This window comes from Bidens hawaiensis, unplaced genomic scaffold (genome assembly GCF_021521415.1).
Source record: "Bidens hawaiensis isolate Kalapana, Puna unplaced genomic scaffold, B.hawaiensis_p1.1 tig00030915_1, whole genome shotgun sequence".
In the NCBI taxonomy this organism is placed as follows: domain Eukaryota; kingdom Viridiplantae; phylum Streptophyta; class Magnoliopsida; order Asterales; family Asteraceae; genus Bidens; species Bidens hawaiensis.
The window spans coordinates 98,482-109,376 of record NW_027495183.1 but is presented as its reverse complement, the minus strand read 5'-3'; the positions used below and the strand labels follow the sequence as shown (position 1 = coordinate 109,376).

The 10,895-nt window shown below is 32.0% G+C and overlaps 1 pseudogene across 1 annotated transcript; it reads left to right on the top strand.

The window, feature by feature from the left end:
- The first annotated feature begins 544 nt into the window (after window positions 1-544).
- LOC143581411 (ATP-dependent Clp protease proteolytic subunit 3, chloroplastic-like) lies at window positions 545-4,426 on the top strand (annotated as a pseudogene). Its single transcript, XR_013143814.1, has 5 exons — window positions 545-940; window positions 2,031-2,145; window positions 3,479-3,654; window positions 3,734-3,829; window positions 3,902-4,426. The product of XR_013143814.1 is annotated as an ATP-dependent Clp protease proteolytic subunit 3, chloroplastic-like (transcript).
- The last annotated feature ends 6,469 nt before the right edge of the window (window positions 4,427-10,895 follow it).

Sequence of the window (10,895 nt, the reverse complement as noted above, 5' to 3'; positions counted from 1 at the left end):
TACTCGAGCGAGCCTTTTAAAACGAGTGTCAGCTATCCATATTGATTTTCAAGCTCCAAGTCTAACTCACTCAACCATCGACGACTTCAATTATTTTTCTTTTTTATTTGGCAATTGATTATGCATATATGGTGTTTGATGAAATGCCTAAAATAACAAGTTCATTTTTTCTTAATGAAATAACAAATGATTTTATATTTTGACAAACATATCCATTCACACATGGAAAACAAATACCCCACTTGTGGTCTAGTGATAGAAGGCATGAGTTTTTCAATAGAGACCAACGTTTGATCCTTACTTGTGAGGTTGTCATTTCGAATCCCGAGTTCACTCGGGTGGTTTTAGTCCCATCATGTGTAGCGTCAGATAAGTGACACAACGACTGTCAAGCTGCAACCATCGGTATGGTTTCCTAAAGGAACGCTCAAACTAACATGGGTCTGTTAAAACAACATAATCTGACCAAAATAAACAGACGAATCTCTCCAACTTAAAAAGAACCATAACCTTCACACACATAAAAGTCATTGTTATAAAGAAATGATAAAACAAATCAAAACAACAACTTCACTGCGTGTGAGATCAAAATCTATCCAAATAACAATAAAACCGTACCCAACCATAATTACACACAACACAACACACCAAGAAGATGGAACACAGTGTATCAGCAGCCTACACAACATCACCGGCCACACTACTAAACCCCAAAACCTTCATCCCCAAGAACCCTAATTTATCCCAATTATCCAATCGAAGAAGACCTTCGTTATCCATTAAAGCTTCTTCTACCTTCAAGCCGCATACTTTATCGAGTAATTGGGATGTACCCACCTCCAATTACCCTGATTCAGCTCCCGCTTGGATGCCCAGATTCGAAGAACTCGATACCACCAACATGCTTCTTCGCCAACGTATTGTATTCTTGGGCTCACAGGTATTATTGTTGATAAAAATTGAATCTTTTTGTGTTTGTGGGGTTGAGATTGGTTAAATTAATTTGTGGGTTTTTTATTTTGGGTCGATTCTGTTGTATTTTTAATCCCATAGTAATTAATTTATTGAATTTGTTGGTGGGTTTTGTTTTTTACACACATGATTGCTTCAGAATTGATTATTGAGGTTCAGGAATCAAGAATTAGATGATTAGCTGCAAGCATGCAACTAGAGTGATTCATACAGGATATAGGTGGTGTTTGGTATTGTTTATTTGAGTATACTTATAACTTATTATTGTTCAACTTTTCAAAAAGTTAATAAGTTATTTAAGTTTTCTGGCAAACAATAAGGACTTATAGATTTTAACTTATCAACAAGGCAAAATAAGGAGGTTTTGATAAGTTGGGGAAGCGTAACTTATTAACTTATTGTGTTTGATTTACCTATTACACCCCTCAAACCCTCACAACCCATTACACTAATTTAAAAAAATGTCCTTTTTGGTCATTTTGGCTTTCTTTCCATCACATAAGCTAATCCAAACACTTTTTTAAAAACTCAGTTTAAAAAATTCATAAGTTAATAAGTTCTTTTAGCAAAAAGCCCTTTTTGACTTAAATAAGCAGTTCCAAGCACACCCACAGTTAGGTAATTTTGTGTTTATTAAAATTATTTTAAGTTTTATAAATTTGGCCATACAAATCTGAAGTTAGTTTAGAATTGGATTTGTGACACACCAGAAAACTAATCGAATATACATTAATGATTTCATTGAAATTGTTTATATGTTATGGTGTTTTTCAAATTTGAGGCGTTTTATTTCATATTACAATCACGTATCTGCATCATGAAACCCCTTTTAGACCATTGTATTCAATCTCTCTTTCTCTGTGCATATATCTTCCAATTTCTTGTATTTTTTAATGGATTTATCAAGTTGATTAATTTTATAGTTTCTACGGTTGTAACAGTGTGTTGGGGGTAATTTGGTGTTTTGCTTATTTTGCATATTTAGTGGATAGTTTTTACTTGCCAATATAAACGTCTCTCCTTTTAATAAGTGTAATGACGAGAATGGAATTATGCAGGTGGACGATATGTCAGCTGATTTCATAATCAGCCAGTTGTTATTTCTCGATGCAGAAGATGATAAGAAAGATATTTAATTGTTCATCAATTCGCCCGGTGGTTCCATTACTGCTGGTACGCATATGGCTTGCTTTTGTTGATTAAAGTAAAACATAAATGCTTCAACACCTCACTAGGAAACTATATGTATATTTATATCACATATTCGCAACAGGTCTGAAATATTACACTGAATGCTTAAGTCATGATGCAGTTAATTGTCATAAGTGATCAATATCCACTACAAATTTACAAGATAAACATAGATGTTAGAAGAAGACTTTTAATGGGCTTTTCAAAAGGGATTTATAAGGTTAAAGATATAACTAAAATTATTTATTCAAATTATTAAATTCTGACGCTAAACCGTCTTGACAAAATATAACAAACCTTTATTGAAGTTTTAATTCTTTGAATAGAAACATTTTGATTATCTCATCTAGGAATCTGACTCCCGAATAGTTATCAATTAACTATTTTTAAACAAATTTAATAAACTCATAACTCAATAGCAATCAACTGGATAGCTAAAGCATCTATTGACTAAAAATAAAAGTCAAAAGTGATTAAAAACTAAGGTCTAAGAATAAGGCTTTAAAGGTCTTAACAAAGTGATAAATTCTAATTTCACCTCTTCAAGTCATTTATAATTTATTTGTTATATGTAGTCTCAATTAGGTCTGTAAACAAACCAAACATTCAGTGAACCGTTTGGCAGAAATTTCGTTTATGTTTGTTTATTTAATAAATGATTGACCATGGACAAGTTTTTTTTGTTCATTTAGTTAAACAAACGAACATGTACACATGCCTTTCGTTTATGTTTATGAGCATTCAGTCGTTTACGTTTGTTCATTTACTTTGTTTAAATCTTCACTTAATTTTTTAGGTGCCTTATATTTTTGTCGAGTTTATGAAATTAAGATATTACTCATTACAATTTAGTCAAGTTTTATTAACTCTAGAGTCTAGATCCTATAGATTGATTTCCGGTTTACCTTTAATTGATGTTCATTCATTTAAGTTCGTGAACCGTTCATTTATACAATTAATGAACGAACATGAGCAAGAACGCCCTGTTAGTTTACACTATAAACATGTTTGTTTTCTTAAAGAACGAGCATGAGCAAGAAAGCCACATTCGTTTAATGAACGTTCATTTGTTCGTGTTCAATTTTTTGTTCAGTTGAAGTTAAATAAAAACACGAACATGCACAAATTCGTGTTCGTTCGGTTCATTTACAAGCCTAGTCTTAACATTGTATCACAAACGCAAGTTCTATTGGTAATTTGCAACACTCATAATAACCGCAATGGAACCTTATTATTTCTAACTTGTTTTTAGTTAGTCTTTTGGTAATCAACATATTGTTAAATTTCCTTGTCTACATTTTGATGATGCATGAAGGTATGGGGATATATGACGCTATGAAGCTTGTCAAAGCAGATGTTTCCACCATTTGTGTCGGGCTCGCCGCATCTATGGGAGCTTTTCTTCTTGCTTGTGGAACAAAAGGAAAGAGATTTTGTATGCCTAATTCTAAGGTTATGATCCATCAACCACTTGGAAAAGCAGGAGGAAATGTAAGCACTTATCTTCGCTTATTAAATATTCAAACACAAATGTTTTTATTTTAAAAAAATATAATGTTGTTATATTCAGGCTACGGACATGAGTATAAGAATAAGAGAAATGGTGTACCACAAGGTTAAAGTGAACAAGATACTCTCAAAAGTCTCGGGGACTCCTTACGAGAAGGTAAACTATTTGACTATCATTGGTTTTTTTCATTTATGACATCAAAAAGTTAATTATTATCTTTTCATTCAGGTTGAAGCTGATACAGACCGCGATTATTTTATGAATGCGTGGGAAGCGAAAGCGTATGGGTTGGTCGATGCGGTGATTGATGATGGAAAACCGGGTTTGGTTGCACCGATTGCAGATAAAAACCCGCCACCGAAAACCCGTGTATGGGATTTATGGAAAGTTGAGGGGAGCAGAAAAGCTTTGAAGAATATGCCATCGGAGGACAAGTTGTTGCAGAATGGACACGCTGGTGGTCAAGAAGGTGATGATGACGCCAAAAAGGAAGAGCCTGCTTCTGCTTGAATTAAAAGTTTGGGCCGTCTAAGGCGTATAAGATGGTGCAAGTGTAACACTAGATGTGTTTGTTTGACTTTTGTTGTCAATTGTTAAGTGTTTTGACTTTTTTTTATAGTATAATAGATGCTTAAAGTTAAGCTTGGTTCTTTCTTTGGGTTGATTATAATAAACAATTTAATGTAATTTTGTTGACCCGACCCGTTCAGTTTTGGCCACTGCGTACAAAATTTCTTTGGATCCAATCATGTGATTAACTTATTTTTCTATTTGGTTTTGTATTTATTTATTTTGCTCACTAAATTGTTTTGCTATTGCCTGCAGTTATTTCAGTTTTACTCCATAGATATATCAATGTTATATATGATCTCTTTTTATGTTACTCTAGATGTATCTTTTTACTATTTTGTATCTAATTTCTTTAGTTGCAACAACTATCTGTAGTATAACTATCTGTACTATTTGATGTTGGTGATTGTGACCTTTCAAAATCTTCCTATCTCAGTAGGTGAATCAAAGATTCCCTTGAATTGGTTGTTTGTAAGGCGGATGGGTATACAGCAGGGGTGGCAGCCACATGGCAACTTACCCCTCACCGGTCTCACTGGAACCCCCCTGTCACGCGTGACCTGACCTTATTGAGCAGCGTCACTCGCTTCAGTGAAGGTTTTAAGGTGGGCCCCATTTGGCATGTGAAGGGTGATGTTAAATATTATATAAATTAGAAAAAAATAAAAATGTTGGAAAATGATAGAGAGTGATTCCTTAATTGAAGGGTGATGTTGAATGATGAGAGAAAGATGAAGTGACGAATGAGAAGAATAGTGTTGAAGGATGTATACCTTAGCCTAATTATGCATGTTTATTGGTAAAGGTATTGGGGTATGTTTCTCATCCATTCAAATTCCAAGCTTTCTTTCACTCATAGTTGTTACATCAACTTTTTCCGTCCTGTCCAATTCATTCCTAAACCATTCTTAAACCTTTGCAATGGATTTTTCTCATCTCTAAACCATGTCCTTAACAAAATAAAAATAATAAAATAAATAAAAGTTGATACAGAAAATAATACCTAAAAGTTTTTAATACACGAGGTACACACGTTTAATGTAAAAATAAATAAGAATTTAAATACCTTCTGAATTTAAAAACAATAAAAATAATGAAATTAAATAAATAAAACAAGTACAAGTTTTTTGTTTTTTCCTTCTTTTTGGTTTTTTTACTTTTCAAACAAAATAGACAAGGTACAAGCTTTTGGTACAAAATACAATAATAAAGAAAAAGAAATCAAATATTATTTAGCAAACAATAAAAAATAAAAAAATAAATGAATACCTTATGTACAAGTTTTTAATACACAAGGTACATGCTTCTTCCACATGGTGACAAAATGAGCTCTCTATATAGCGTTTCTGTTGGGTGGTCTTTTTGGCGGTACCACGTCTGTGATTTCCTGTTAAGATATATGTTTCAAATATGTTGTTATGTGATCGATTTTCTGAAATGGTAGATAAAAATGATAACTTTGATTTGGTTTCACAAATGATTAAAAACTAGATCTAAATATATGTTCAAAATCGGTTACAAACACGCTAATTAACTCAAGTTGATACGCTAATTGATTCTGAACTTGTAGATAAGAATGATAACTTTGATTTGGTTTCATAAATGATTAAAACCTAGATCTAAATACATGTTCAAAATCGGTTACAAACACGCTAATTAACTCAAGTTGAACGAACCTCGTTGATATTAAGAAGATTAATAATTTTGGAATCGAAAGTGTTATCAAGCTCAATCTACTTGCTAGCAATGCGAATTATAGCAACAACAATCAAATACGGAACAAACACCATCACTCGATTTAACTGTAATTAGAATACATTTGACATTAAATTGGGCTTATGATTGCTAGCAGATACAACAATTCAATATCACACCTCCTCAAGATCAAGAACTCATAATGTTGTGGATCATGACACATGATGTAATAAAAGAATGCAAGAGGGGTACTGAAATCATCTTACAATCAAGAAAATATAATACAATACCAAAAGTTTCCATCTTCATAATGGTTCATATTTTGACCCTTCCATCTAAACAAACTCACATCAATTTCATACAATATCCGGCTAGGCATTTTCACAAACAATTAGTATGCATTAGTTATTAATATAGTTGCAATCTAGCACAATCCATTAATTATTAATATCACTAGTTTGAGGCCCGTGTATTACACGGGTAATTAATGAAAATTTTAAACTTTTACCATTAAGTGAATTACAGTAAACAAAATGATCATATATTGTTAATACAATTACAATTTATATGAAAATTACAGAAATTACATAATAAGATTACACAAATATGTTACAAATAAGTAAAACCTTTATTGTACACTACATTTGTGACTGTATTGGTTGGTATACATTATTTATCAAAAATCAAAATATTCAGTTCATGTCTGCTTATAACTCTTGATATAGTCATGTATAGTTGTCTGTGTGACAAATAAGGTTATTCAAGTACATACTGCGAACCTAGATAAATTATAATATACATATCCATGAAACTAACAAAAAAATATTCATACACATGAAATATCATACTTTTTAATCAGTTAATATATATGATGCCATTTGAGATCATTTGATTATGTTTATAAAAAAAACTGATTATCGCAAAAAACAAATTACATGAACTTTGATGATATAATCATCCTTAGAATCTTTAAAATCTGAAATTGATTGATCATGATTAATTATTTGTTGTTATTAATATTTTGCATATGACAAATTTTAATTAATTTTATATTTTAAAATTAACAACTGTATAATCAAGAAACATATATAACCCAAAATTTAAATATAACAAAATGATTTGTTTCATTTCATATGAATGGAAAATGACAAATACATACTAACTTTAAAGCCATGTTCAAATAACAGTAATTTTTTTTAAAAAAATAAAAATATGTTTGTAGTTTTATTGTCTTGAATATAAGATATAATAGACACTTTAATTATGTACTACCTAACAGGTAACACTAACATTGTATAAAAATAAAATTACTAAGTTAATATAATATTGAAATGATTTTAATAACTGATGAAAACGATATTTTAGGTGTTCATATCTAAATGATTTTTGGAAAGCAAAAATAGTGGCAAGGGATTGAAACAGATTTTTTGTTTATAAATTTGAATGTTTATAATTAAGTAATTTGTCTTATAAGACATATTAAATTAAATAATTTGAATGTATAAAAAAAATATTAATCAAGTCATAAAATATATGCTTCTGGAGCATTTTTGTCTGAGTTATGAAAGAAAATATTGAAAACTAAATATTGATCTTCTTGTTGCTAACCTTTTATACTACACAAAATAGTCATATAAATAAATGATAGTTCATATAGTAAATCGTTATTCATATGGATTATAATATATTCAACTTCAATGATTTAATGTTAAACACCAAGATATATATAAAATGTATTCTTAATGTTTGCAATATTTATATAAAATGGTTGGATAAAATTAAGAAAATACAAATTTTCCTGAGTTCAAATACATATGAGAAAATTTTAAATTCAAATTGGAAACCAATCTTATATAAAAAATTCTAGTTTAAAAACAAATTATATATAGTTTACCTTGATTTTCATTACCTATGATTTTAAAATTTTATTATAATTGGTCTTCAAATTTAATTTTGATATTTCTTTATTTTTTTATCTTTCATCATTAATGTTAATGAATGAATTGAATATGATTTAAAAATAAACTTCAATTCATATATTAAAATGACATAAAATATAAGGATCAATATTGAAATGTTGAAAAAAAGATGAAGAGAGCTATGAGAGTGACAAGTGGCAAAAATATGTAGTTATTTATTAGAATAGATAGATAACGTAATCACATATAAGACCAAAGATAAATTTCATTAATTGATATCATATCAATCTTCTTGCAACACAACTAACCAAACCAATTTTAAATTTAAACTCAAATCTTGCAATCATAAGACTGTCACCAATAAAACTAATTAACCAACTAAACAACCAAACCCTAGCCTAATCTTCTTGATCAGTGAACTTGACCACGACGGACTTCCTAGCAAAGTTAGTAATAGTGACATCGATAAGGCCAAAATCAAGCTTGACGATCTTGAAGATTGCTTTCTCAAAGTTGGCATCACGAGGTAACTTTAAAGATTGCTTGTAGCGCCTCTCGGGGTTTAAAGAGGACATTATGAAGCGGTTGTATGGGTCAACCTCCATCATAATGTCACACTTCTTTAACCCATGAGTCGGAATCTCGAAATTAATCGAGTCATCGTCGCTTTTCTTGATTGCCGGCTTCGCGGCATGTATGCCATAAATGACATACTCATACATCTGTCAGATGGCTGCAGCAACAATGGCACCCGCAACAAACTCAAACTCATAATCAAAATCAAAGTAGAAAATCAAAAGAAAATTCAAACAGAGACCGAATAAAACAGAAGGCGGGTTTGGTTTACCAGCTGGGATGAGAGACGTGGCGTCAACATCCATCTTCACTTGCCCATTTCCGATTTCATTTGCGTTCCCGTTTCCACTTTTGCTGGCTGCGTTACCGTGTGCATGCTGGAATCCTCCTCCTACTGCACTCTTGATGACCAAAGAACCACCATTCATCCTCATTGCCATTTTACCTTTTTACTTTTTAATTGGTTTTTTTAATGAATATGTTGTATGAGATTGGAGAAAAGGGTTTTTGTTTTTATAATGTATTCTGCCCAGCTCTCATTGGAGCTCGGATCAAGGCTCCACCAATATTGCTGCTTTCGTACGTAACATGTAACAAATACCCTTCATTTTAAATAATCGTCGCTTTTCTTGATAGCTGGCTTTGAAGCATGTATGTCATGCCATAAATGAAAAACTAATGCGATTGTTGAATAGTTTTAGCAGCAATAGTATCTGCAACAAACTCAAAATCAAAGTCAAAATTAGAAAATGCAAACAGACTATGGGTAAACTTGAATAAAACATAAGGTAAGTTTGGTTTACCGAGTGGGATGAGAGACATGGCGTCAAGATCCATCTTCATGTTCTCGTTCCCGTTTCCATTTATGTTGATTGCATTACCATGTGCACGCCGGATTCCTCCACCGATTGCCCTCATAATGAACGAATATGATGAACGAAGACTCATTCTAGTTGTCATTTTATTTTTAACTTTTAATTACTTTTGATAATTTTGTTAGTATGGATATGGAGAAAGGGTTTTTCTTTTTATGGAAAATTCCCCAATATCCAATGTTGATCATGCATTTTCAAAAATAATTATGGTTTTGCAACTTTTCCAAAATGGTTAAGAAATTCAGTCAAATTCGACGTAAACCATTTCTGATCCGATGAATTAGATTGGCCACTAAAATCTCGCCACGTGTCATAATGTTTGGTCTTCTAATGAAAAACAAAGTTTTTCCGCCGTCCGACGTAATTTTTCGTATGCTCATGTAATTTTTTTCATCTTTATCTTCTACATATCAAACCCTAAAACTTCATAACCAACCCCCATCTCCAACTTTATTATTTCTTCACATAATCAAACAAATCAATAGTGTAAATCAATTAATTATTCAAAGAGAACACAACCATAGCGTTTAGGGCATCTATAATGGTTGGTTTGAAAGGAGAGAGATAGAGCCCACATGGAGCCTAGGTGGAGGAGAGGGAGAAGAGATAAAAGAAAGAGTTTGGAATTACAAACCACTCTAAAGTAGCAAAGATGGGAGAGAATGGTAGGAGAAAAAATGTAAGTGAATGACTGAGATGCTTGTATTTCAAACCACTCGAACCCATTGGAGATGCCCTTATTTCCCGCGAATCACATTTGTTTTTTGAGAAATCCGCGCAAGAAAGCGACGAACCCATGAGTTTAATATAGAGAAATTTGATGGAAGATTAGCCACCGGATCCGAGGTTTACAGGACTTAAACCATCGGACCCGACTGTTTTTTTTATGTCGGCTCCTTCACGAATGCGTCAGAAAACTCCCAATCAGTCGGATCCGTCAGAAAAATAAAACAAGTGACGACTTTTAATAGACCACATTAATTCATCGGGTAAGAAATGGGTTACGTCCGACTGAATTTCTTGGTCATTTTGAAAGTTTTCTTTTCAAAATCATGGTTATTTTTGGAATGACATGTTCAACCTTGGTTATTTGGAGATTTTTCCCTGCCCTGCCCTGCCCTGCCCTGCCCTGCCCTGATTGGAGGAGACGGTTTGGCACGGATCATGGCTTCATGGCTCCCTCCAAGTGGGCTCCACCAACACTGCTGCTTCCATAAGTAACAAACCCCCTCTAGTCACATGTTCACTCTTTATTTAATTTACTTTTCACATTTATTTAAAACTACCACAAACTTAATATTTAAGGATTTTCACCTAAAACAAACAACTTCATCATTGAAAATCCAATGAAAATTTTAACTACCTTCCCCCTTGACATTGAAACATTGATATATTTTTATGTAACATTGTGTAATGAACATGTCTTCATTACATATTCATCATATATGGAAAGAAAATTTGCTATGTATATTTCTTTCTTAGATTGGATGTATGTTCATGAGTTTCTTGAAACGTAGAAAATCTTTGGATTGAACAACTTTAATACATATGATTAAGATAAACTGGTTTACCATATTTTATGACAAC